Source organism: Nycticebus coucang, chromosome 9, assembly GCF_027406575.1.
Source record: "Nycticebus coucang isolate mNycCou1 chromosome 9, mNycCou1.pri, whole genome shotgun sequence".
Lineage (NCBI taxonomy): Eukaryota > Metazoa > Chordata > Mammalia > Primates > Lorisidae > Nycticebus > Nycticebus coucang.
Genome location: NC_069788.1, coordinates 95045058 through 95067964, shown reverse-complemented (window position 1 = coordinate 95067964; position 22907 = coordinate 95045058). Strand labels below are relative to the sequence as shown.

General features: G+C 43.4%; 1 protein-coding gene and 1 pseudogene across 12 annotated transcripts in view; both read right to left on the bottom strand.

Moving 5' to 3' along the window:
- Nucleotides 1–22907, bottom strand: part of FOXN3 (forkhead box N3) — a 391460-nt gene that overhangs the window by 40575 nt on the left and 327978 nt on the right. The gene's annotated exons all lie outside the window — the stretch shown is intronic.
- Nucleotides 10984–22907, bottom strand: part of LOC128593804 (60S ribosomal protein L27a-like) — a 28046-nt pseudogene continuing 16122 nt past the window's right edge.

The window sequence follows — 22907 nt, the reverse complement described above, 5'->3', positions numbered from 1 at the left end:
GAAGAAAATACTGAGCCTCACTTTCCCCAAATGTGGAGATGGTTGCTTTTAGATGTGGGTAGAGGAGAATTTTCCTCTGTGAACTGGATAGGAAAAGTACTAGACCAAGCATGAGGATTCTGGGGTTTAAGTCCTGGGTCTGTGCTAATTAATGTGTGACTTTCCTTTCCAGCAGTGTACAGGACAGTCCTACCCCAAAGAATGACCTAGTCCAAAAGGTGAGCAATGTTAACTCATATATACATGTGCTATGGTCAAGGAAAGCAAATTATCTCAAATAGAACACATCAAAAGCAAGCAAATAGATACAGACTTAAAATTCGCTTTGTGGCTGACACCTTTTTCTCTTTTTTTGCAAGACCACTGGGTATAGGTTGGGAGAGACTGTACATTGGTTGCTTTGAAACCACTGAAGTAAGAGTTGTACCATTTGGCTTCTGTTGTAATCAATCAAGATAGCTAAAACGGTAGCCTCTGATCTTTAAGGCAGAGGACAGGGGGTGTTGTCAGCTCCACGGACGTCATTTGCTATGAATACTTCTTCCACTTCCCTTTTGGCTAAAGGTTATTAAGAAAGAAGTTGCCAGAAGTGAGGAGCAGTGGGGGTGAAGTGGGAAACAGGAGATGGGCCTCTGTGGGCATGAACTGCAAACATCTGAGGGGCTCTCATTACAGCGAGACAGGGGAGAAAGTGACACCACTGAGCCCAGGGGGGCAAGAGTCTGGATCGGCAGGAAGTGAGGGAATAAAAACCTGGCAGAAAGTTGGATGAGTTGTGACTTTACCCATCATTTTTATGACAAGAGTTGGAGGTAGAGAGATAGAGAACACCAAGAAAGGCCTTTTTTCTTAAAAACAAACAAACAAAAAAAAAAAACAGAGGGGGAGAGAGAAAGAGTTAGAAGAACACCCCAAACTCTTGCTGCTCTGAACAAATGAGGCGAGTTAAAACCACTAATTATGCAACTCGGAACTAACAGTTGTGTGTTGGAACAAAAGGGGTAAGGGAGAAGAATGAATGATCTATATGTTCACTCGTGGGTATTATTAGGCTCTCATTCATACATCTTCTAAGTCTTTCTCAGCTTAAAAGTCATGATTGGTGAACTTTAAATGAAGAATTTACTGGCTCTCGGAAGCGCTGTCACGATTAACTCTATAAATTGGGAAGACTTTCATTTCCATCAGCTCCCCCATTAGGATCTTCTTTCCAACTTGCACAGACTGCCCATTTATTCCCCCTAATTCCATCTCAAGGAAAAGGTTCTGGAAGGTAAGTACAGAGGAGCTTGATGTATATCCCAGGCCAGGAACCTGACGCTGAGGGCTGCTGCCTCTCAGGGTCTCAGATGCCCCATCTGTAAAACGGCTTTAGGGTGGCTGGGCGGGAAGCTTGCTCCAGGCCGCTAGCTCCCTCTGAGTTGACCACTGTCCCTGCTGCTTCTCTGCTTGAGAAATAAAAGGAGCACACTGATACTCCCCAGGCAGATGCGGCCGCACTTCAGTTTCCGCCGGGCAATAAGAACTGCGTTAACTTTGATGTCTTCTGAGTCCTTAATTCTAACATCCTCTTTGCCTCAGCAGAGAGGTCTGCGTCACATTGCAGTCACATTTCCAAATCTGTGTTTCCAAAGCAAGTGAATACACTGCCTCGAGCCATCTGCCAAGACACTGTCACCCCAACGCCTCTTTTAGATGCACTCTAAATCTTCCTCCTGGTGAGGTTTCCCTCTTTAACATCTCTGACCAGTTGATGGAAATCGCTCTCTAGTAGCTGCCTGGGAGCCATCTGAAAGGAACCAACTGAACTAAAACTAAAACTACAGAAGGAGCTAAAATTCTAGAACCTGAAGCTACAGGCAATGGTGACAGGTGACTCAGTGCCAGTTATGACTTCTGTCCCATGGGCCATAGGATAGGGCTATTATTTTGGTTGGGTTCTGCTCAGCTTATTAAAACTGTACTACGATTATCTGAGGTGGGTTCTGATTTGCATGGTTTTTAAAAATTTTTTTTAACTTCTTGTAGACAACTGAGAAACTGTATATTCCTCTGATGCCCCTTTCCCTTTGCATCTCATCCGTTTACTGCATTTTCTGATTTCTGCCTGCTGGATCACTCCTCTCTAGGGACAATGTAACTGAGAGTCATGAGCAAGGGAACTAACATCAGGGATGTTGTGGAGACTCTGGCCTTGGGCAGGAGGCAGGAGGCAGGGATAGATAAATGCTGAAGTCCTTTGCTTCGAACACTTCCTACTTGCTCTTGGCTTCTTCAACCAGTCATACAGCCAGAGCTCATTACCCAGGAGGGGTCAGAACCAGGATGGGGTTCAACAGGGCTTCCATGGGGCAGGAACAGAAACACGGACTCCAAAGAGAACCCTGAAAACCTCCGAGCCTGGCTACACTAGTGTCCGTCTGGAGAGAGAGACAAGTCAAGAAGCCAGAGATGAAACCAGGAGGCCCCCCCCAGGGGGCTGGGCAAATAAATACAGGGCACAGAGAGCTGAGGGACACCAGCACATCAAGTCACTTCCGCCTCTTTGCTATAAGGTCATCTTCCCCCAAACTGGCTTTCCTGACCAGCACTTCTCCTCACTTACTGGAAGATGGGCTTCTCCACCCCACAGCCACTTCCTCCTCTAGTACAGGCCTCCCAGCTTCTGATGGCTCCTGCACCGACTCTACCATCACTCCAGGCACTCGTGGGGGCCCAGCCCCTAGCGGGCATTGCAGTGCTCGTGGGTGCTGACAATCGAATATTTTCACTTGCACAGCATGTTTATTAGCTCTGTCTTCAGCTGGGTAGGTGTGCAAAGACTCTTTTCCAGAAGCAAAGAGTGATGCTGGCAGGTGTGTTAGGGAGAGAACCCAGCACCAGGGCTCCAAGGCACAAATTAACTGCTCTCAACTATATTCCTCCCTAACATTTTGTAATGGCGAACTGGAGGGGATAACCAGCAACACAGGTGCGCTTTGTCTGGGGATGTTTATCTTATGCTGACTCACAAGAATTTCAAAAGACACCATGGACCAGATGTAATTTTCCCATATCTGACAGTTTACTATCATTAGAGAGATACATTAGAACAAAACCATCCCCTGCTCTTCCTGCACAGACATCTACCATACTGAGTCAGACGCACGGGCCATGCAGGGCACCACGCTGTAAACAACTGTGCTGTTGAGATGACCTCTCCATTGAAAAAGGTTTTGCCTTCCCACTTCTTTATTAGAAAGCTGCTTCTCAAACATCTGGAAGGGGGACCACAGAACTCTGGAGCCCAAACCTTTAACATCATTTGGCTCTGCAGCCATGAGGTACTACGGCTCTGGGACAATGGTTATTCTTTACAACCACAGTGACATCATTATTTCCTATTTTACTTCACGACAGATCAGAGGAGGTCCCAAGAACCCGTGTGAGTCAGAGGATACGGGTGGGGATGGAGAGCAAATTGATAATTAAATAATTCACCTCTTTCCAGCATCCCTGGAAAAGAGGGCTTCAGGAGGATGAAACCAGAGAATGCAGTCAGCAAAGATGTCCAGCCACCTGAGACACCCCGGGGAAGGGATTTCAGAGGGGTGTACAGTTTTCCACCTTGACTCTTTGTGTCTGTACCACAGGGTTGGAGAACAATTCACGGACACTTTGCAGAATTCTCTCACTTTGCTACAACTGATTTCCAAATGCAAGTTTCGGGTGTTCTCTGGAGAGAGGCCCTAGACATCCGCGGCGGTCTGCACCTCTTCTCCTTCCCATACACAGCGGCAAGACTCGCAGTGCCTGTGTCTGTAGCACCTGAGGGAGGCCGCCAGGCCAGGTGTCCCAGATGCACACCCCTCCTCTGGGGGCAGGAGAAGCACTGCCCAGCCAGCCTGCCCTGCCAACGTCCGCGCAGAGGGGTCAGAGTAAGTATCAGGAAGGACTGTGTATGGGGCACACAAGTTCATGTCACAGTATGGGCACAGGGCGGGCAGGCAGGCTGCTGGGCTAGGCCTGGGCCCTCGATGGCTGAACAGTTGGAGGGCAAGGGAAAGTCTGAAAATGTCACTTAATTCTTTGGCTTCTGGAGATCCTTTTCTTTAACCTAAGGCTCATAATCCTCCATGGTTCTCCTCTAGCCAGTTTGGTGGACCTCGCCCATCCAGAGTACCCCGAAGCAGTGAAGCTGATAGGAGCGTATCAACAGGGCAAGGATGCTCGTGTGCTTTTAGCCCTAAGAAAGCAAATGTCTGTGTTCTTAGGCCACCTTGCTCCCAGATTAAAAGTCACAATGTCATGGGAAGAATTAACTGCCTGGTTACTCAAATCCTGTTTGGGGCGTCTTATCAAAAGATCAGAAGGCAACACAGATATAGCTAGGCCCTCTCCTCTATACACCCCCCCACACACACACAACTATACACAGATACAATCTCTTTCTTTCTCCCTTGGAGACCTGAGCAAAGAGGAAACAATGGAGATGAAGACATTTCCCATAAGAGACTTAGGAACTCTTATTCCTGCCTCATCCGTAGACACCAAACTAAAGGTCTACATGGATCTTGGGATAACAGTGGGGCGCTTTTCATGGCAATGAAGGGGGACACTGCTGGGCTATCTTTCCAAAGCAAATTCAGGGCTGCTGATTCCAGCCACAGGACTCCTTATCAGGCACTGAGCTCTGTCTGGGCCTCAGTTTTAACGTTTAGCCTTTTGCTCTTTCTGTTCTAACCTTTCCCTAAAAAAATAGATTAAGAAAAAAATATATGTAAAAGCAAATCCATTGCTTGATATATAGATTTTAAACCTCTGCAAAATCTTTATTCAGAAACAGCTGTCACTATGACATATATCAGCTGAAAAAAATAAAAATAAACCACCAACCAAGCACTTGCATTTTCCTTTATCTTACAGGAAACTTCTCCTAACATCCACCTCAAACCTAAAGCAGAGCCTGGTTCCTGGACAGTCCTTCATCTTTCCAGGGTTACAGAGAAGTGGATACAATCAAGAGGCTATAATAATATAATTGTCATCAATTCCACTTTCATTGAACAGTGCATACTCAATTAATGTAAAGTCACGTTGGTACTGTCCATCCATCCATCCATCGATTCACCCACCCACCATTGAGAACAAAAAATATTAAACTTTTAAGGAGTATTTCATTTTAGACAGAGTTAAATATGGAACCATAGATTCAAGATTAGGACTATTAGGAAACGTATCACGGAAATAAAAGAAATAAGCCTTTCATCTGACAACATTTAAGACAACATTGTACTATACTGGGAGAGAAACCAGAAAGTACCCACCCACCCTAAATCCTGAAGGAAGTATTATTTTAGCTCTAAAGGTGGAAGACCCCTGCCCTCTGAGAGCAAATGGATGAGAAAGTTAGGAATGATCAGTCTGGCTTTAAAATACAGTCTAGCCATAAGCAATGAGCTGATCCTTGGTATTATGAATAGGATGTAGATTCTGAAGACAATCCTCACATATGTATGCAAAATAGTTGTGGAGAATGGCCGTATCCCTGGAATAAGTAGCTTGTGTACAAGGAATCTACTTTGAAGGATCTTTCTTTTTGGGGTATGTTTGATTTAAAAAAAAAATTAAGCTCCTTGCTTTCCTGACACATAGCATATATCTGCTATGGTATGAATGTTTGTGTCTTCTCAAAATTTATGTGTTGAAACCTAATTACAATGTGAAGGTATTATTGCTTCTTGGCCTTTTGGCTAATATCAAGTACCACGTGAAGGTATTAAGAGGTAGGGGCTTTGGGAGGTGAGGATGTCATGAGGGTGGGGCCCTCATGAATGTAATCAGTGCCCTTTTATAAAAGAGGCCCCAGAGAGCTGCCTTGTCCCTTCTACCAAGTGAGGATACAATGAGAAGGAACCATCTGCGAACCACAAGTGGACCTTCAGCAGACAGAAGCCACTGTGCCTTAATCTTGGACTTCTCACCCTCCACAACAGTGAGAAACAATTTTCGTATTTATAAGCCACTCTGTCTATAGTATTTTATCATAGTGGCCTGAAGTAAGATAGTGAGGAAATCCCTAGTACACAGGCACAAATACTGACTAAATGCTCTGTGGAATAAAGGGGGCCTGGGTGCCAAGGGCAAGAGCTCGGTCAGGGAAACAAGCTTTTAAAGGGGGTGAGTGTGGGCCAAATCTGATTTCCACTAGCTGATGCTATGTCTTCATTCCAGAGCTATAAATGTTAAGCCAAATAAAGCTTTTCAGTTTGTATCTGGGGCATACTTGGTTTTTGAAGAACCAAAAGGGTTCAACAATTGCCAGAAAATATGATGAACAGACCTAGTCAGGATGGAAAGGTAAAACTGACAAAAAGTGATGGCGTGGACAGGGTTAGTTTCTCTCGTACTGGGGATGTGGCAAGGACAAAAACATCTGGAGAGGAGCTTGGCAGGCTAGCCCGGCAGGCGAGCTGGTGGATCGGATTACTTCATGACGGCAACTGGGTTCATTCTCCTCCCATGCAAATCATATTTCATCTTTCAAGAGGAAAAAAATAAATTACAGCAAGTATACATATTACACAAGCAAAACTAAACAAAGAAAAGTGGAAAATAGAGAAGGAAAAATCTACCACCACGCAGGTTTTCTCTCTTCCTTTTGAGATTCTTCTAGAAAGGGTTTCAGCATAGTTTTTGTGTTTTTAAACTAAGCCTGCCTAGGAGCATTGAGGCCTTGGTGGTGTCTGAGGAAGGTGCAGCCAATGAACTTTCAGGGTAAGAGATATGGGAGGGTAGAAGACGGGAATCAAAACAACTATCTGTTTTTAAGCAAGCAACTTGATCTCTTCTTTAACAATAAGAATAACAAGGGTACCAGAAGCAGCAAGAAAAGAAAACTTAAAGGATATATCAATTGATTACAATGTTTGGAACCTTAACTGGTCCTGATTGAAAGAACAAATTGGTTAAAAAAGTATAAACAATTGGGAGAAAAGAAACATGGATTTTAACTGTTGTTAAAATCTTAAGGGGTGCTACTGACATTGTGGCTGCGTATTTAACAACAGCCATGTGAGTTGCACTTAACTCACACTAATTTTTAGCCCAGAGCCTCATCAAGCATATATAACTCTCATGTCTCTTGACCTATCTTGACCTAATAAAACACTGTGGCCTGAAGGAAAACATTATTTTTCTAGTGTGGCAGTCAATGTGTTAAAAAAGAATCTCTTGATTGTGGAAACACATACGAAAATATATACAGGAGAAAATCATTTGCTATCTGGGGATTTGCTTCCGATCCCCCATCTCTGGAGATGAAGGAGGTGGTAGAAAGTGGAGAAGGTGCAAGGCCAGGCATGGTGGCTCAGGCCTGTAATCCTACCACTCTGACAGGCTGAGGCTGGTGATGGGCTGACGTCAGCCTCAGCAACAAGGAGACCCCATTTCTACTAAAAATATAGCAAATCTAGCCAGGGGTTGTGGCGGTTGCTGTAATCTCAGCTACTCAGGAAGCTGAAGCAAGAGGATTGCTTGAGCCCAAGAGTTTGAAGTTGCTGTGAGCAACGGCACGCTACCCAGGGAGACAGAGTGAGGCTCTGTCTCAAAAAAAGAGAGGGAGAGAGAGAAGGAAGGAAGGAAAGAAAGGAAAGGAAGATAGAGATACATATGGAACAAACCTGACCAGGACTGATGATTGCTGAGGGAAGACACAGAGAGGTTCATGATTCTATTTTTTGCAGTATATATGAAATATTCTAAAATGACAAGTTTATTATTGTTTGTTTATTTATTTATTTATTTATTTTTTGAGACAGAGTTTCAAGCTGTCACCCTGGGTAGAGTCCTGTGGCATCACAGCTCACAGCAACCTCCAACTCTTGGGCTAAAGCGATTCTCTTGCCTCAGCCTCCCAAGTAGCTGGGACTACAGGTGTCCGCCACAACGCCCGGCTATTTTTTGGTTGTAGTTGTCATTGTTGTGTGGCAGGACCAGGCTGGATTCGAACTTGCCAGCTCCAGTGTACGTGGCCAGAGCTCTAGCTGCTGAGCTACAGGTGCTAAGCCTAAAATGACAACTTTTAATAGTTAGGAAAAAATGGTGGCAAAATATACTGGACCAGTTGTACCAAATGTGGACTATGCCCTTTGTCAACGAAGCAAGGGCCCATGACAGAGAGCGCCAGGTGGCACTGCATTCCCAGAAGGCAATCAGGGAAGACAGATTAGGTCTAGCCTCAATTGTAGGTTTATTTCCCTCTTGAACATGAGTTACATTTGACCTTCCCCTGTACTAAGTGTTAAACAGTGGTTACATCTGATGCTTAAACAGCATGATAAGCACAGCAGGCCCAATTTTGTTTGTCTTCTGTGCATGCCTGGTTGGGGCTGGGGCTGGGGCTGGGGCTGGGGCTGGGGCTGGGGCAGGGTGGGGGGGAGGGGACAGACGTTAGCACCCTTCTGACCCTTGTAGGCAATTAACTGATACTTCCAAGCGGGAGGTGCCATTATCTTTAACTCAGCAGGCATAACTGTACATAATTAGAGGTCATAATTACGGTTCTCTTTTTAAAATGTGACCATAGTATCCAAATTGACCTCTTGTGGCAGCATGGCTTACACAATGGGAAGTACAAAAAAGGCGGGTACGGGCCCTACCCATGGGCCTAGCAATGATGGGCAGCCAGTCCCCTTGAGACTTCTGAGGTCAGGCATCTGCACTTATTCCCTGGGGAACTTCAATCTGTTTGGGGTTTACTAATTACCATTTTTCACTGAGAAACATTTTACTTCCTTAAATAGACACGGACTTGCCAGAGCTTTTCGCTGTTTTTTAAACCATGGGGAAAAGGCAAAAGCAACCACTCAAATTAATATGCCAGTAATTATGTACATCTACTATCTAATTATCCATGTAATGACCAAGTTGAAAAGATCAATTTCTGATTATTTTTTCCACTTTTGGATTTTTCGAAGTTGCCACAGAGACTCTATTTCACTTAAGAAATGCTGATTTATTTTTATTTTTATTATACCTTATAATTGGCCTCACCTAGCAATATTCCCAGTTTATACAGTATGAACCAATAGGCAGGCTGAATTCCTGTGGGGAAAAATCAAATCTATCTGGATTTTCATACGGACTGCTTTCAGTTCTCAGCAAAGAATAACAGAATTTTTGAATCACAAGAGACTTTCTAAAATCATCTTTCTGATTAAAAGTGTAAGGCAGGTCCCAATAGAGTGAAAGGAACCTGACTGAGTGAGCTGGTTGGCTAAAGGCTGAGACAGGAACCAGGTTCAACCTGAGTCTTGAGTCACACTGGCTTGACCCTCTACTTGCCTCTTAAGTATGAAAGAGGCTCCATCTCAAATCATTAGATATCACTGCATGATATACTAATACAAAGGAACTGATAAAGTCCATTCACAGACGAGGGAGCTATGTTACAGAGAGAGACAGAGAAGTTACTCATTTCTCCTTTTTTAACAACATTAGATAAGTCTTTTCAAATGCCTTATTTCCTAACCACACAATGGCAAACACTCTAGAACAAAACTAGGTTTCCACCTCATCTTCTGTATATAGTTGGAAAAGAAAACTTTTTATGACCCCCAAAGCACTCTGAACTCACTGAATATTCTACAAATATAAATGATATAATGAATAGGATGATGGAAAATCATGGGGGTGAGGAACTCACAGAAACATTTTATAACCAAACCGTGGTAATCACTTTATTTGGTGGCAACATGTTAATTTCATTTCTTGCTTCCACACAGACCCCAAGCAGCTAACCTGTATCTCTCATATTTCTTACTTAGTAGATGCAACTGATTCCTTCCCTTTCTCCCCACTAGCTATTAAATAACCCTGACAAACAGGCAACTTCTTTTCAACAGTATTTTAAATCCTCGATATTTCAAATGCTTGAAAATTTGCAAAAAGAGATACTGCAGCCAGCACCAGCTAATCTGCTCCTGGCTGAAAAGGGGGATAGAAAATTCCAAAGTTTGATCTAAGCAGTTTCAAATGGATAGCAGACAATTTCAAGCCACAATCATCTACGCAGCCAAGTGATGATTCTTACTTAGAGGCCTGAGTTTCGAATAAATGGCCCTAAGAAATACAGTTTTTACCAATATACTTTTCTTGAATTGGACATCCTGGGAGTAAATGATGGTTCTCTATACTTGTAAAAGCTTCTTTATTCAGAAAAGAAAAACTTAACCACTATTCAGAGGTTTCTAAAACTGAGTTTAAATAAAAGAATGATTGCCTTACGCCTTTTCTAGGCATATCACTACTACAAAATATGACTTTACTACTAGGTTTTGTTGTTATTGTTGTTGTTCAGTGAAATAAAGCAAAGGAACAAGTCTAAATCCATTGCAACAAAGATAATAAATTGAAACCAATGCATTTGCATCTCAAATGAAAGTCACTACAGGATGTATGAAATCAAATGAACTGATAAAGTCCATTTTACCATTGTAAAAGATAAGGGGGAACTTTTCAGCGGTAAACTCTTCAAGCTCACGTCGTTTATTGGAACATTTCATGTAGTTACTTAGTTGAGAAATTGCAATTCTACGCTTTACAAGTATTTTGCAAAGTAAGTGGTTACTTATCACAATTCTAGAACTGTGGCTTGACACAGCACCTTGCATACTGTTGTCACTCATTTTACGGCTCAAGTGGATCAGCACCCACCATATTTATACTTCAGTGTCATTTGCTCCATTAATTTACACATCAATCCACAAGATAAAGACTATCATTTCCTGTATCAATTAGATTTTGGTTCTGAACTACACATCTTCATTTAGTTATTGGCTGGAACACAGGCAGCCTCAGGACCTGGTGACCATTAAGAACGGGACACTATTAGGTCAACTTCTTCCTTTGGTGGTTTATCAGACTGAGTGGGTTTCACAGTAAAACATTCCACCCCCTTGGTAAACTCACAGCATCTGCTCAGTAGCAAATCTGCTCACTCTGTTTTTTTTTTTCCCCCACAAGGAAGTAGCATTTAATGAACAACCCCTCCATGTGGCTTCAAGCCACCAGGACACAAGCCCCTCCAACACCCTTAATCTTCTCTTCAGCTCTTCTGCTTAAGAATTTGGCCTTCACAATGACTGGCTGCTTTGGGAGTTTTCCCTTCCCCAGAACTTTGTAGAAGCCCGATCGTACTACATCAGTGATGGGAGAAACTCCTGTCTTGTTTTTAATCATTTACCCGTGTCTGCTCACTGACCAAGGTCCACAATTTATCAAGGTTGACAGTTGGGCAGTAGCTCTGGTGCCTCCTTACGTGGTAATGCCTCATACCAACTTTCCCAAAGTAACCTGGGTGATATTTGTCGAAGTTGATCCTGTGATGATGCATGCCACCAGCATTACCTCGGCCTCCTGGGGGCTTCCTATGCTTGCCAATATGGCCGTGGACGTGGCTCACATGGCCCCAAAGCTTCTGGGTCTTCCTCAGTCTAGTTGGCGGCCAAGACGAAAGAGCCACTCCGTTTTGCTTTATTTTATCCTGAATAGAAACTAGACAGTTTGGGCTACAGAAAACAATTGTTTTATTTCTCCACTATCTAGTCTCTTATTTTCTCCACCTGAGCAGTTTATAAAAACCAAAAAAAAAAAAAGAGAATAGCTAATGAATACAAAGTGGATTTTATTGACTCCATAGCACATAAAAATGTTAAGCGAGCTAATTCTGTATTTTTAAAAACCTGTTCCATTACCTTTCATCTGGAATGTACCACGTATCACCCAAGCCAGCGGGTGTCACTCTGCATGTTTCGCTCTCTGCAGTTTTTCACTTCTAGAGGGACAAGAGCCCAAACTGGAAGCAATTTTGGAGATTAAGCTTTGCAAGTAAATTCATTTTTATCACAATCTTCATGTTCCACAGTGGCCAAGTCATCTCGGTCATGTTTATTAACTAAAGGTAATAGGAAGATCCTAATCAGAGCTTCAGCATATGCAAGTGCACAAACCAATTCTCTCTTTGAATGTGGACTGACAGCTCTCAGCTCGAACCACTGTATCTCATTAGTGCTAGGACCAGATCCACGGTATCACGGCTTCTGGATGGCCACCTGAACCAAAGCAGTTTGTAAGGAAAGAAAAGAGTCACTTATACTGATGTCAGAGCATGAAACAGACAGGAAGGAAGAATATGAGGTTGGTGATCAGTCCACAGGAAGATGTGGAACCTACAGAAAGTATGAACAAATACTGGGACTTTGTGCATATTTCTGGAAAAAGTCCATAGCTTTTATCTAGTTATCTTAGGGGCAAATTATTCAGAAAAGGGTATCAATGGCTCAAAACTCACTCATCAGAGATTGAGCCTTGCCCCTGAGTGCATCAACAAAACAGGACTAACTGCTCTTCCCTTACTAAAGGGAACATGATGATTCTTTGGTCTGGGATGATCCTGAAATCTCTGCATTGTTAGACAGGGCCTTTGAACAAATTTCAGTGTGACCCTTGATATATTCTTCTTCCTTAGGAAGAAGAGATGCTGACGTCCCCAAGGACTCCAGTTCTATCAGCCCCCAGTTCTCACTATCTCCTTCAATCTACCCCAAGGCACATGGCACCTCTTGAAAAGGCCGATGATCTACATTAGTTGGAGAGATGGATTTGAGGCAGCTTCTCCCATTCTTTCAACGAGACATCTGTTGTTTTCCTTCATAATACTTGTCTCAAGAATTGGATGTTTGTGTGATAATCAAATAGACCTAGACCAAAACCTTGTTGTGGTTTTGACAACATTAGAAAAGATGCATTATTTTGAACTGAATGGGTGTGTTCTTGTAAAATCCCTATATGGAAGCTATAACCCCAGTGATGGCATCTGAAGAAGGGGACTTCAGAAGATGATAGGTTAGGGAAGGTCTTGAGGGTAGGGCCCTTATGCCCGTGCAAAAAGAAAAAATACATGAAGATACAGAATGGCCATCTATAAGCCAGAAAGAGAGCCCTCACCTGAAACTGTACCCTGCTGGACACCCTGATCCTGGGTTTCTATGCCTCCAGAACTGGAAAGAAATACATTTCTGTTGTTTAAGCCACCTAGTCTGTGGTATTTTGTTATGGCCGACTAAGACACATTTTTTAGCAAGTATTGTGCTACTGGAATTCAATAATTCACAAAGGCAATATGCAGTGGACACCATGGATTGTTCAACCTCTACTCCATTCTCCTTCAAGTTGGAAAGGTTGGAAAGTTAAAGCTTTTATCTTCCAGACTCCCTTGCAGCTAGAGTTCTGGGTGCACATACGGTTCTGTCAATTAGATGAAGTCAGGTTGAGGTGAGATGAGGTGAGGTGAGGCCTACTTTGGCTGTCTGAGTGGGCATACAATGCTGAAGACATTATGGGTTTTTCTGTAGGGGCATTCTAGTGTCCATTCTTTGGCACCCAGGTATCAAGTGGTAGGTGCAGGGGCAGCATTGGTTTCTGGCTCATGGCTGTGAAGTGTGTTCCTGACCTTATGGATTCAGTGATGGTAGCCTCTTTAGAGGCTGGTTCTATAGGATTCCAGAAGTCATTCCTGAAGGGCTGTCCTGGATTCCCCTCCTTTGGCACTTTTAACAAGTTTGTAAATACTGTTCTTGATTCCTTGTATTGCCTCTCTTTCTGCTTCAACTTCTTAAACCATTTGTCATTTCTTGTTCTGTATTCCAGACTACAGAACTGGGAGCATCACTAAAATCCTCCATGTTTGGAGGACCCAAAGAGCTGTTTGCCTCCAGGTGGGCTATGGCTGGATAGCCACAGTTGGTTCACTGTGGACCAGTTCTGAGATAGCTGAGGAGCAGGTACTTTCCATAGCTTTCTGTTTTCAAAGTTAAGAAACTCAGGTCTTTTCAACTGACAGAATTTCAAAAGGTCACTCAAAAGTAGATCAGGCCTCTGTAGTTTTATTTATTTATATATTTTGGGGGGACAGAGTCTAACTCTTTTTCCCTGGGTAGAGTGCCATGGTATCACAGTTCATAGAACCTAAAACTCCTGGGCGCAAGTGATTCTCTGTCTGAGCCTCTTGAGTGGCTGGCACTACAGGTGTCCGCCACTATTTACAGCTGATTTTTCTTACTTTTAGTAGAGACGGGGTTTCGCTCTTGCTCAGGCTGGTCTTGAACTCCTGAGCTCAAGTAATCTACCTGCTTTGGTCTCCCAGAGTGCTAGGATTACAGGTATGAGCCATTGTGCCTGGCCTCCTCTGCAGTTTTACAAGGTTAGTGAAAGGAGTGGGAATCTCCTCACTTTTCTTCTAGGTACATAGATGCAGTCTGGGCATGCTCTTGGCTACCAGCTAAGGTTTCCCCATCATCATCCTCCTGAGGCGCAGGAAAGTGTCAGAGCAGATGAATGGGATGTGATTACATACCTCTTGCCCTTCTCTCTTCTCCTTGCACACAGCATGGCCTTGACACAACCTCGGCTCAGCAGTGACTCTCTGCTTTTCACCAAGGGCCTTGGTGAAAAGGGTATTTGTAGAAGCTTTGCAACTATCATTAAATTCTGTTAAAGAATATTATTTTTTACCCTTCTCATATAAAGGCCTAAGACTTTGTTCTTAGAGACAGATACTTTATTGAGTACCTGGACTGTGCTTGTACTAGAAACAAGAGCTGTGTTTACCCCTACATTTCCCTTTTTGCCTTTGTTGCTAGGAAACTCTAAGTTGGGGCTTGAATCACAATAGGTTGCTTAGACCCTACAAAGTGCCCCTCCCCCTTTTCTCCCACATTGCTGTTTTTTAAAAAATCCTACATTAAGGAGAGTAGATAGTGTTGTTCCTTGTGTTTTTATCATTACTAGCCACCTCCCTTCTTTTTTTGGGAGACAGGTGAGATGTACGCAAGGTCTGACAATTTAGTTTGCAAACTTGCCACTATGCACTGCCGTTGACACTATACAAAGAACTCGGTAAGGTTTCATAACCAAGGTATATCAGCGTCTCACAGTTGTGTTTGTGTTCATGTGAGGCAGTGTCTTCCTGAGTGGCATTCATGAGTGCTGTTGCATGATTTTGTGTGCTGCTGAGAGAATGTCAGAGCTTGAATTAGAGCAATGAACAAACATGTTAAACTTCTTATTAAATTTGGCAAGAGTGGAAGTGAAATTACGGATATGTTAGTTTAAGTGGGATGATGCCATGAAGAAAATGGCAGTGTACAAATGGATTAAACATTTTTTACGAGGTAGAGAAAACATTACTGATGAAGAGAGGTCAGGGTGGCCAGCAATAATCACAACTGATGAAAACATTGCACAAATTCATTGAATTGTGTGTCATAATCACTGGTGGACTGTGAGAAGCATAGTGAGCCAAATAAACAGTGATAGAGAAACAGGAAAATTTTAACTGAAAATCTTGGCATTTTCAAGATTCTCGCCTTGGAGAAAGGTGTGTGCAAAAGGAGCTCACTGATGAACCAAAAGGAGAGGTGAAGTTTGCCAAGACCTTTTGGAGAGACAAGATGATGTTTGGGGCTGTGTTATCACTAGTGATGAAACACAGGTGTACCAATATAACCCTGAAGCAAAGTGTTAAAGTGCATAATGGAAGCCAGCCAATTCTGCATAACTAAAAATGTTCTGTCAGTCCAAATCAACAGTCCAAATGATGTTGGTAACCTTTTTTTGATGTCAGATTGTTCGTTACGAATTTGTAACAACTAAACAAAACAGTTAACACATTTACTGTTTGAAATTCAGTACTAAAAAGGTTGCATGAAAAGGTTAGATAAAAACCTGAATTTTTTGTCAACTCATGGCTCTTGCACCATGACAAGGCACCAGCTCACACAGCACTGTCTGTGAGGGGGTTTTTAGCTAGTAAATAAATAACTATATTGGAATATCCTCCCTACTCACCTGCTCTGGCCCCAATGACTTTTTTCTTTACCCACAGATAAAGGAAATATTGAAAGGAAGACATTTTGATGACATTCAAGACATCAAGGGTAATATGATGACATCTTTGATGGCCAATCCAGATAAAGAGTTCCAAAACTGCTTTGAGGGTTGGACTAGGCACTAATGTCAGCGCACAGCTTCCCAAGGGGAGTACTTGAAAGTAACTGTAGTGATATTCACCAATGAGGTACACAGCACTTTTTCTAGGATGAGTTTGTGAACTTAATTATTGGAACTTGTGGCCAAACAAAATTTAAAATTTTGTTCTGAGCAAGCCACTGGGCTGAGGATTGACCTTCCTAGCTCACCTACATGGAAACTACTGAAGAGAAATAATAATTCAGGCCCTTTCCCTTTTGTCCTGAGGAAGACAGTGATACTGCCACCCTCCCACCCCAGGGAATTTGACAACTGTGTTTCTTAAAAAAAATAAAATAAAATAAAAATTGTGGTCCAGTTGCTCAATAATTTATTAAGCTATTGTGCTTCTTCTAAACTTTATTCTCACTTTAATATTAATAAAGATAATACACCAGACATACTGTTGACACATGGATCTTTCTCCATCTTTCTCAATCTTTCTCATGGATCCTTGAAGATTTAAAAAACTGTGTACTCTCTTTCTCATCCTTGATGATACCTCTTCTTTTTATTATTACCCACCAACCGGTCTCAGCTGATTACCTAGTCCAAATGGCCTTTGTTTCCTTATCCATTCAGTGAGGGAGTTTCCTTATCTGTAAAATAAGGCAGCTGGACTAAATCTCTCAAACTGATTTTATCATCTTTGAAGCAAACTCCATCCCAGGATTTTAAGTGAGGACAAGCTTTGTGTGTGCAAGTCCCTCCTAGAAACCAGGCCTCCTGCCTTTTCCGGGTACGGGTAGATCCAGGGCTGCAGTTTCCAGGCTGGCCAGGAGGACCATGCTTGCTGGGTCCTCTTGTTTGGCTTGTCTCTTCACATCTATTTGTTCTGCTGCCTTGACAACTTAACAGCAAACAAAGGCCCAGGCCTGGAGCCTGCCTGCTCCAAATTGGGAACCTGCCTATTTTGTTTGCTTTGGGTCACAAGGAGGGAGCAAACAGCAGCTTTTCTAAGTCAAGTTGGTGATGTTCTTCTCTCAGTTACGGCGCTGTAAAGATGGAGCAGTGGAAAGGACCCTTTCCAGGGCCAGCACTTCTTGCTGACCCCCGCCCCAAGCTTCCTTTCACTGAATCTGCCCCAGGAGGTGGCTCAACTTTGATGAGAACTAACCATATTTTCTGTATTTGGTCAGATTTTTTTTTCCTCAGCCCAGTGGGGACCAAGTAATGTGCACACTTCCTATCTAAACAGAGTATTTTCTTAAAAGAGAAAACACAGGCTACAGCCAGCTTCTTGGGAGGAATATAATTCTATTTTCTGATCTGTATCACAGGGCCCCACGACGCTGCTGCTTCTGACTGTGAAACTGTTATCGGGTAAGGTGAGGCAAGCCAAGTCCTTTAAGAAAGCCAGAGAAATAAAAGAATTTACTGGCAGATAGTTAACAAAAGGGAGAAGGCATGTCAGGCAGGGGTGGTGCTTTTTTTTTTTTTTTTTTTTTTTTGCAATCATGGGTCACCACACACTGGGGTGGTGTTTTCTACGAAAATTAATTGTGTAAGGAGTCGACAACCAGATAAAAACAGGACTGGTTGGTCTGTTATGTAATTAAGCTGCAGTCAGCAACGGGCAGGGCTTTCTATCTTTCAAAATCCAAACTAGTTATTCAAGCTTTCATTAGGTACAGTTTAGAGATTCTATTTGGGGAAACGGTCCAATTTTTGTCTGGGTTAGAGTTTTAAACAAGTACTGCTTTACAAATCTAGCTTCTAGTTTCAATTAAACAATCACAATCCCCTCCTCCTTTCTCAAATATCTTTTTGATTCATTTCTTCAGAGTTAGGAGAATAAACAGAGGTTTTTTGCAGGGAGAGGCAGAAAACCAAAGTAATAGCCCAGGAAGATATCTTACTTCTCTATGGAGAAACATACTACTTCACGTTTGATTCTGATCTTCAAAAGCAGAACAATTTTCACATCATTATATAAAAGGCTTTCACTATTTAAAATGTCATATCTAAATTAATTTTATACCCCTCAGGCAGAATGCATTTGACCACACTGCATTCTATCCATTTAAATAAGGTGGGAAAAATCCTTGGATGAAGAGTTAGTGACAGAAAAACTTTTAGTCTTTAGAACAAGAAGTTAAAATCAGTTGTTTCTGGAAGCTCGTTTTGTTTGTCACATGGCATGAACCGAGTTATGTGTTAAATGCAGAAAGAAAAGTGCTCTTCTGTGCAATTTCTGCCACGTGGCAGTCAAGAGAATTTGCCAGACCAAGAGAACTAACTATGGCGACATTCCTGTGTCTGGTGGCGGCAATGAGACAGATGAAAAATTTGATGACTTGCTATCTTAAAATTTTAACATCTGGGCAGATGCTGATGGAATAATGCAATGGCTCCTTGTAATCTCAAAACTTTACCTTACCTTGAAGATCCACCAGCATCGGCGGCGCCTGTGGCTCAGTGAGTAGGGCGCCGGCCCCATATGCCGAGGGTGGCGGGTTCGAGCCCAGCCCCGGCCAAACTGCAACAAAAAAATGGCCGGGCGTTGTGGCGGGCGCCTGTAGTCCCAGCTGCTCGGGAGGCTGAGGCAGGAGAATTGCTTGGGCCCGGGAGTTGGAGGTTGCTGTGAGCTGTGTGAGGCCACGGCACTCTACCGAGGGCCATAAGGTGAGACTCTGTCTCTACAAAAAAAAAAAAAAAAAAAAAAAAAAAAAAAAAAAAAAAGATCCACCAGCATCTTCTTAAGAGAATAACCTCAGTAATCCCTTGATAAAGTCTATTAACGCCTTGAGTGTTGCTCTAGAGGCATGCCTATCTTTTCCGTTGAGCCACAGGCACCGCCCATGCCTATCTTTTCCAATCAAAAGTCAGAAGGGGGCATTTTTGTCAGGGATCAAAGAAGTGAGGTGAGCAGCTCAGTGCCCTGCAGTGTGACAGGCACTCTGGCCCACGGGCTCCATCAATATGAAAGTTGGTTAATAGGCATTTCCAGAGGACTTCCTATAGACAGATACACAAGTGGTGGGGGAGGGTGCCAGGGCACAGAGGGATATAACACTCTAGAGACAAAAGGTGTTCAGCCCAAATCAGGTACAACTTTCCACCATCTCTGCTTAATAAAAAATACAAACAAACAAACACCAAAACCCAGACTTTTACCCAAGGCGGAATCATCACAGAGGAAAAGGTCTTGGCTGGTAAGGAGTTTATAACACAATCATATTACAAATGCATTTAGAATATATGGAAGCCAACACACCTACAACTTAACCTGGGTGCTCAATATCTGGTATGAGAACCTCTGGAACTACCTTCAAACAGGTCTCCTTGCCTTGAGCTGCCGCCCTGCCAATCCACTGTCCTCACGGCTCCAGGCTCAGGCATCCCTTTCCTCTAACCTCTGCCAACTCTCCTCCATCCCCCAAGATGGCCCAGTCCTGCTACTTGGCATCCAGAGCCAAATGGCTTGTGGCCCTAACTCGACAATCCTGCCCCCTAGCCAGGTGCTCACTTCACTTGGTCTCCTTGTAAAAGCTCTTTATTCACCTTGCCAGCAATCTTTCTAAGGAAACTGTTGCCACCCTTTAATGAAAATTCAATTACTACAACCCCAAAGCCCACTGTTCCCTACAGTGTGGGGCTATCATCAAAACCTTCCCTGACCACTGGATTTCTGATCTTTGTTAGCTTACAACCAACCCAGATGCTTCCTGAGGGCAAAGGGTGCTGAATTAGCATCTTATTATTCTTTATCTTAATATCTACCCTTCCCTCAGCCAGGACCTGGGCCGTGCGTGCTGACTTTGTTGACGAGAATTATCTTTTATGAAGATCCTGAGCAAACGAGATGTGTAAATCCTGGAAGCCGCTCAAAGGAGGAGCTGTTTTAGTAAACGGACAAGAGTGTGGGATCTCAAAATGTTTTGACCGTGTTCTCTGCCCACCCCTAATTCTTAGTAAGAAGAGCACCAAAGAATCCTAGGGCCTGGCATCCGGATTCTAAATTGTCATTCCGTTGCTATGTAACTTGGGCGAGCCACTTCACTTCTCTGAGTATCAGTTTCCTCTCCAAGGGAGAACATGCACCCTAATTCACGGGATGGTGAAGAATTGGACTTTTAAAAAAGTACAGTACAAAATACAATCAAAAACATTTTTTGGTACTTTCTTAGAAATGTTAATTTCCTATGCCCACTAGTCAGTCCCAACCAAAAAAAGGCGGGGGGCAAAGTCCTGCTCCTGAAAGCAACCCAATGGCCTACTTGCCCTCTGCTTTGTAGGAGCCTCCCTTGTGCTGAGCCTGCAGCATCACTGCTGGGCCTGGCTCACTGAGCTGGTGGCTCCCCAAGGCGCCGATGCACTCAGGCAAAATGAGCCTAACATCTGTATTCTATTTGCTAATGAGCAATCATCATTTGTACCTTTCTCCAGCCTGGGATTCAGCTGCTTGGAATACTAATGCCATTAGAAACTGGAGTCTTTTTTTTTTTGAAAAACACATATGCATTTAGCAAAACCCTGCTTAACTCACTGACATTTTCATGGTTCCTGGGATGCCTTGGCAATGCACTGCTGGCTACAGAGCTCTCCATTCCCGTTCACTTCCTCTATGCTCACACCCACCTGTGCAATGCTTAGGGGTGTGGGTGAGGACCAGAGGCCAGTAGGCTTGACTGGTCCTAGACTTCAATGGGTTATGATCAGATAAGTCAATGGATCTTTTTTCTTTAAGGAAGAAACTAGTCTTTAAAGGGACTTTTCTTTTTTAAATCATGTGAGTATGTGTATGTGTCCAGAGCTTTTTCTATGCAGACAAGCACATGTGTCTTTCATATAATGTAGCTGAGTTTGTGTTTTTTCACTCAACAATAAACTTTGGCCTCTATTCATCTGAGGAACAGAGGGATGTGGCTCCTGACTTTTCATTGCCACACAGGATTTGGAAAAAAAAAAAAAAAATCAATCTGTTTTGATATTTCCCTGGTCATGAACATTTAGGTTGTTTCCAGTTTTGGGTTTTTACAGAGAATGCTATAGCCAGCTCCCCTCCCACGTCTGACTGCGTACATGTGGGACTGCTCACTGCTCTTCTAAACAAATGTGCCTCAAAGAGATTTCTGGGTCTTGCTTTCCTCATCTGTAAACAAGAGGGCTGGACTGAACGGTCATCTGCTGGTGACTTCTATACTATGTTTTGTATCATGAGAAGCCAATATAAAAAGCCTTTGTTTCTCCACAAAAACTCTATTCCCAGCTCAGTACCTAAGCATCCCTAAGTGTCCCGAAGAGGTTAAGTAAACTTGTGGAAACGTTGCCTCAGCACCCACGGTCTTCCATAAGTTGAGCTCATTTATTCTTATTTTCTTTGTCTATCTTACAGGGGTCCTCAAACTTTTTAAACAGGGGGCCAGGTCACTGTCCCTTAGACCGTTGGAGGGCCGGACTATAGTTAAAAAAAAAAAGAAAAAACAAACTATGAACAAATTCCTACACACTGCACATATCTTACTTGGAAGTAAAAAAACAAAACGGGAACAAATACAATCACACCGCCTCATGTGGCCCGCGGGCCGTAGTTTCAGGACCCCTGAATACATCTAGTTACTCCTGATACTGCATCTTTGTAAGCTCCCTTCTTCCCCTAAGAAATTCCTGCTTCTCTTTAATATCTGACAGGCACCATGGTAATGGTTAGAGCTCATAACTTGTGTGCATTACGCGCATGTTCCCAGGCACATCAACTCCTCAAAGGAAGGGCCTTGTCTGTTATCTCACCACCAAATTCCATGAGCCAGGAGCAGTGCCCTGCACACAGCAGGCTCTCGCCAAAAGACAGAGTGTGGTGTGTTGATGGCTGCCCTTCTTGCCATGTTACTAGGAGGCTAGCTGGGGGCAAGCTGACTTAACCTCTCTGTGCCTCAGTTTCTTCACCTGGGAAATGTGATGTGTGTGACCTCCTTCCTTTACAAACATGAAAAGCCCTGAGAACAGCATAATACACAGACGTTGCCAATCACTGTTAGCTACTATCACATTTGTCATTATAACTTGTGTTAGTTGGATAGTCCATCTGACCAATAAAATACTGTACCCGGCAGCACCCCTGAGATTGCAGGGGTGCAGTGCTGAGAGATCACTGAGCTGGTAGCCAGAAGCGTAACAGAGAAATGAGACAGGCTCCGTGCCACTCACAGTACTATAGATTGATTGGCAGTTTACTATTCTTTTTATTAGTTATGTATAATTCCACATTGATATCAAATCAACTGATGAGCAGAATGCCATGTTTGTGTCAGTCTGGTTTTGCTTTTTTGGAAGCAATACTTTCTCATTTAGTCTCAAAGTCCCTCCCTCCTCCTGTCTTCTCATCACATTTTTCTTCTTCCTTTTGCACCATTAATCCTCAGCAGTTCTCGCAGGAGAGGCACATGCTCTGGTGCCAGGAGTGGCATAGCCTCAAATCCCAGCTCCAATAATTTTCAGCAGCAGGCCCTTAATCAAGAGAGGGAACCCCTCTGTGCTCCAGTTTCCCTGTCTGTAAAATGGGCTGCGGTGAGGGTTACATGAGCTGGTATGTAGAAAGCATGCCCCTGGCACTCAAGCACCAGGAGCGCCACATCATCATGAGATCCAAATGATGGAACTCAAGTACCACCACCTTAAGGACCTGCGATGTGAGCTGTGTCCAAGAGATACATGTACACTGTGTACACACACACCACTCTTTCCACACTACCTGCCCTGTGCCTTGCTGGGTGAGAATGAGCGGGATGATAGGAGGAGAGATACAGCCTTGATAATTGTGAAGTTGACCGATCTGGACCCAAATGAAACTCCTGGCCTTGGCCTGCTAGGAGCCCGCTGGAGCTAACCTATCTGGC